General features: G+C 41.1%; 2 long non-coding RNA genes across 2 annotated transcripts in view; one reads left to right on the plus strand and one right to left on the minus strand.

Annotated features, from left to right (window-relative positions):
* The window catches only part of LOC122967054, a 49157-nt gene extending 43513 nt beyond the window's left edge, over positions 1-5644 (plus strand). Inside the window, exon 3 of the long non-coding RNA XR_006398530.1 lies at positions 5236-5644. This is a non-coding gene — a long non-coding RNA (uncharacterized LOC122967054). The remainder of the gene's footprint in view (positions 1-5235) is intronic.
* On the minus strand, positions 2946-4823 carry LOC122967056. Its single transcript, XR_006398532.1, has 2 exons — positions 4072-4823; positions 2946-3531 (listed from the first exon to the last, which is right to left on the minus strand). It is a non-coding gene; the product is annotated as an uncharacterized LOC122967056 (long non-coding RNA).

The raw sequence follows: 5644 nt of genomic DNA on the forward strand, positions 1-5644 counted from the left end.
CAACCTTGTGAACATATCACATCTTTCACAATAGTTGTACTTTTAACGTGCAAACAAATAAATCAATCAAATAAGAATAAACCAATGACCTCACACACAGTTTGTCTGAAAGGAACATTTCTTTTAATCTTGAAAACATGTTTAAAAATGACAATTCAACTTCACAAATGTTCAATCATTCTTGTATAAAATTCTAACAGCCGAGATTTTGGCCATTTAATCACCCATAAACTTACTGATCGTTAGTCCTTCATCTGATTGCCGGATCCGGTTGTTTCCGTGTAAGATGTGACGATCGTTAGAATAGTCGGAATTGGTAGACTAAGGCCGACGTTCATCTCGAAGTCAATTCCGCCGTTTTTCTAGCTTAAAAGGATCGGTAAATTGACTGATTCTTCATTGTTGCGCCGGGTCCAAAAATCGATTTCAACACAGCAAACCATGGACCGAGTCAGCGGAGTGATATTTGGTTCATTGCAGCAGATATTTTTCTTTCTCCGGGATTTGGTGTCTCAGCTTGATGTACAGCTGGATAACGACGAGTCTCATTGGCTGGTTGTCATCATTTCCCGCAGAGGAGTCAGACTTGCTGTGATATCCATCAGTGGATTGTTGAATGTGATACTCAACAGGAGTGGTGAAGAGTAGCAGAGTTTGAGCACAGCGACATGTGCGGCGCGGTTGATCCGTGGGACTGTGGGAGCTTCACTCTGACTTCAACAAACAGCTTCATAAGATGACGACACACCCACAGTACTGGAGGGGAGGAACCAGAGTGAACTGCACTTCAACCACTACAGGAGCCTCAACTACAACAACAACATGCACACACTCCTCACACAGTGGACATAATCTGTTCCAGCTTCTCCTCTCTGCTAGGTGTTACAGAACACTGTGAACCAAAACCACCAGATCACCTCTCCTCGTCAACGTAGTCCGCGACTGTTCCCGTGTTTTGGAGTGTTTGTGGGAGTCGGAGCCAGCTTATCGCTCGGGAATCTTTTTGGAGAGACACAGACCCCATCCAAAGTTTATTGGACTAATAAACTTGAAGATCACGCAAAGTCATATTTTCTTTTTTACATATTGGGGATTGTGTTTGGGATTCTGATACAATCACGTATCTAACAGTTTTTGGATTCATCTATGTGTGATTTGCATAAAAATTAATAATGTGTAGACAAACAATGTGTGTGTGTGTTGTAGATTGTATGACGGTAAGTCGTCATATATTATCGTCAATTATATTCTGTTTACTGCTGTATTTTATTTTATTTCGTTTTATTTTGAGACTTTTATTTGCCAAAGTTATTTTTTCCGTTTGTTCTGTTTCATGTTCTCCAAGTGGCGCCTTGGATGTAGAATAAGAACTCCTATAATACATCCATGAGCGGCGTCCTATCCAGCTCTTATTATACATCCATGCTCCCGATGCTCCCGGAACAGAGGGACTAGTACTATACAGTCAATGTGACTATATAGTAGAGTTACACAAACCTGACATTGACATTCTGGCATTCATGCCAATAAAGCTTGTTGAACTGAACTGAAATGAAATTGAGAAAGGAAGAGCAAGAGAAAGAGGAGGAGGAATGAGAGAAATAGAGAGAGGGGAGGAGGAGGAGAAAGAGGTGGAGCAGAGAAATAGAGAGAGGGAGGAGGAGGAGCAGGGGTGAGGGCGGTAAATGTGCAGTACCAAGACAAGGGAGAAAGTACCGAGGCATGGCCGTGCTCGTTCATCTCGAACAAGCTCGTTCAATGCCTGGCTCATCCTAGGCTTAGCCTCGACTCGAACATGCTTCCAATGAACCAGGCCGGAGTGTTGGATTCAGAGAGAGAGAGAGAGAGAGAGAGAGAGAGAGAGAGGAGGAGGAGGAGGAAAGAGATCATATGTGTTATTCATGCACGTCGTCAGTGGTGCTGTAGTACTGCTGCTCAATCTGTAGGCCTACAGTGCTACGACATACAAAGCGCAAAATAAAGGAAAAGGCGCACAGAAAATCTTTTTCGCCAATAAATGTGACGAATCTCCAACCAGAAAAAACTTACTGTGATTTTTACAGTAATTAACTGGCAGCAATTGACAAGTAACTTACTGTAAATCATTTCACAGTAAGTTACTTGTCAATTGCTGCCAGTTATTTACTGTAAATAAAAACACAGTACACTTACTGTAATTTATTTTATAGTAAGTTTATAAACACAGTAAACTTACTGTAAAATAAATTACAGTAAGTGTACTGTGTTTTTAGTTACAGTAGCAATTGTAAAATAAAATACAGTAATTTTATGCTACTGTGTAATGGATTACATTAGCACCAGACATTTTGCAGTAAATTAGATTACAGTTATTCATATAATGCTGTAAACTTTCAAACAATATTTAAATTTCAATAAATGAGTACAGAACCAACTCTTTAAATGACAATTATTTATTATCTGTTGAACAGCAACTACTGCATTTTACTTATTTTCACTGTGCACAGGGATTGTGCACCATGTTTACAGAAATCTAATGGCCTTCTTCCATATGGCAGAAATACCCACACTGCAATAATATCTGTGATGCACAGTGCAAATGGTTTTCCCTCAGACAGGACAGCAGAACAGAGGAAGTTGTTTACCCTTAATGACATAAACCGTAGTAAAAGAGCTTGTTGCCTGCAGTTCTACATCTACCACCTCACTTCAGCTGTTTCCTCTTTCACCAATTCTCCTTTGCAATATATAAAACTGATCTGCTGACTAAACAGCACAAAACATTTTGCATAGACCAATGTCTTCTGACCAATACTGCAGTCTGTTTTACATTTCCTGTACATGCCTCATAATAAAAGCCACACAGTGGTACACCAGTGAGAAGCTTTTAATGTGAAGTAGCAAACGCAGGAAATATTTGGATTGCATGGGCATCAACTTAACACAGTAAATAAATATATAGAAAATAAGAATGAAGTAAATAAATGTTTACTTTTCAGTGTTTGCCATAAAAGAAGCAGGGGCCATATGCAACTTTCTGTCCTCTAAATATCATTCTATAACAAAGTTTTCAAATGTGTATATTACAAACATTAGCAAATATTACAATGACAACGTTAAAAATGCAATTTGTAAAAAGCTTGCTTAAATCTGTAACCACAGTTAAACAAACCCTCATGAAAAAATAATACAGATGCCATTTAATAAGCCCACTACAAGTTAAAAAAACAAAAACAAATCACTGAACTTGATATATAGACAATGACACTAGACACTGTTATTTCCTTGAAACAAAACACTCTTAGGTAATCTAAACATGTACTTTCAACTGTGGGAGATTTCACCAGGTACTCAGGTGTCCATTGAGTCTTTAAAATGGTGTTTGTGGATGCGTACTTGTCTGCAAAGAGTCCAACAGCCCACCTCAGTCCACTTTGCATCACAAGTCCACTGGCCCAAAAGGCTTTGGATGCAGGTCAGGAGCCGCCGGGTGATTTCAACTTTGATCCTCCACTGCTGCTTCATGTTCTTCAGCAAATTGGATGACAGCTACTGTAGATGACAAAAAACAAAAATGTTTTACCGTTACTGTCAGTGTAATAACCAAGCTAGGATCAAAACACATGTTTTTAAGACTCTCAAAGAAAGCTTTTGTAGAATAGGCTACACCTAACAAGATTTTAGGTGTATATATATTTACACAAACACACTCAAACAAAAAAAATAGGGTGATGTTTTCACAGTGAACTAGTATAACAGTGCTGAGTTAGCCAGGGGGTGGCACAGGCTAAACACACGTTACAGTGCTCTCACGAGTCCTATGAGGGTAGAATTTATAAAGCTAACATTTGTAACGTTAAGGCGTGTTGACGAGTTAGATTTGTAACATGAAGCTGTTTCAGTTTAACACAATACAGTCAGGTTGACTATGGATTTCTGTTAGCTAGCAGACCACTAGCTAACATAATAATGTGAGCACAGCACACTTCTGAGAAGCCAGAAATCGATGTGAATAATTTAACTACAAAAACTAGCTTGGTGTAATGTCTGGTGTTAGTCAGGACCGAGTGTTTTAACGTTGAAGACACTTACTGATCACTTGCTGATGTCGGTGCCTCCTCCTGCTGCTGCTGCTTCGGACTGACGGCTAACGTTAACGTTACTCCTCCCCACGCTGCAAGAAGTTCTGTGATTTTCTACAGTAGTGTGTTCACTACTGTGATTTCTACAGTATCATTACGATTACTGTGTTTTTAGGCCTAATACACAGTACTATACTGTAAAAATATTCACAGTAATTAACTGTGCAGAAACACAGTAAATTACCGTGGATTTCACAGCGATTTTTTTTACAGTGTACTTAAAAACCGGCCGCTACAATCTCCTGTTGATTCCTACACGGGGAAATGCGTGTCAACATATCGGCAGCGGCTATTTTACGCACGACCGACAGAGGGTTTCTACCAGGCCATTATGATCCAAGATCCAACCAGAAATGACTGTAGTGAAAAGGCATCATCGCCCCTGGGACACACAGCCTACCTCTACCTGAACAGCGTGTGTGTGTCGCTGAACTGCTGCTCTCACACTGCGGTGTCCACACAGACAGTGTTGCTGCGGCGCTGCTACTGCCAGCCCTACCTTTCTACATACAGTTTGACTGTGATAATGACCATCAATAATACAATGTTTCATGTCATTTCGACATAAACTTAACTTATATTTAGTTCAGACAGAAAAGGTTTAAGACGCCTGTATTCAACTGTGAACAAATAAATTGTGAGGTGAAAGCGGCTTTCCCTCTGACGGGCATGGTTGTGTCTGTTCGTGGTTACCTCTGTGTCAGTCATAGACACCTACACACTTGATACAAGACGGGGTTTGTATGTATATGGTCTGTAGCAGGAAATGGCTCTCAGTAGGAAGTGTAGACTTCCTAGGACACTCTCACAAGACACATTTATGAATCTGTGTGTCACTTCGGCATGTGAAGCCTCGCCTACTGCAATAGCCTATGAAAGAGACTGAAGTCATCTAAACACCAGCAGCAGGTGGACTGATGTGATTTGGGATTCATTAGCCTACGGCCGTCTGACTTTTGATCATTGTCACAACTGCTGACCCTTTGGGACTTTCTACGAAAGTAAGTCACTGCTCAGACGTCAAACTATGGCTGGAAACACTGCAAGCATCACCACTGCACTACAGCAGATATTGCTGTCTGTCTCAAACTTCTTCTCTCGGTTTGATGTACAGATGCGCTACGAGGAGCCTCAAGGACTAGTTGTCATCATTTCCCGCGGCCGAGACAGACTTGCCGTGATATCCATTAGTGGACTGCTGAATGTGATGGTCAACAGAGCCGGCGCACAGGGTAGCAGAGTGTGAGCACAGCGACATGTGCGGCTCGGTTGATCCGTGGAACTGTGGGAACTTTGCTGTGACTTCAACCAACATTTTCACAGTGGAATTCTGCGGAGAGCGAATCTGTCGAATGATGACACACCTACAGTAGGCTACTGGACGAGAGAAACCAGAGTGATTTGCACTTCAACCACTACAGGAGCCTCAACTACAACAACAACATGCACAGACCGAACGCTGGTGGTGTATTTATGTACACCACTGCTGATGATGCTGAGAAGCTGACAAATACACAACCATC

The sequence above is a fragment of the Thunnus albacares genome, chromosome 17, assembly GCF_914725855.1.
Source record: "Thunnus albacares chromosome 17, fThuAlb1.1, whole genome shotgun sequence".
Taxonomy (NCBI): Eukaryota; Metazoa; Chordata; class Actinopteri; order Scombriformes; family Scombridae; genus Thunnus; species Thunnus albacares.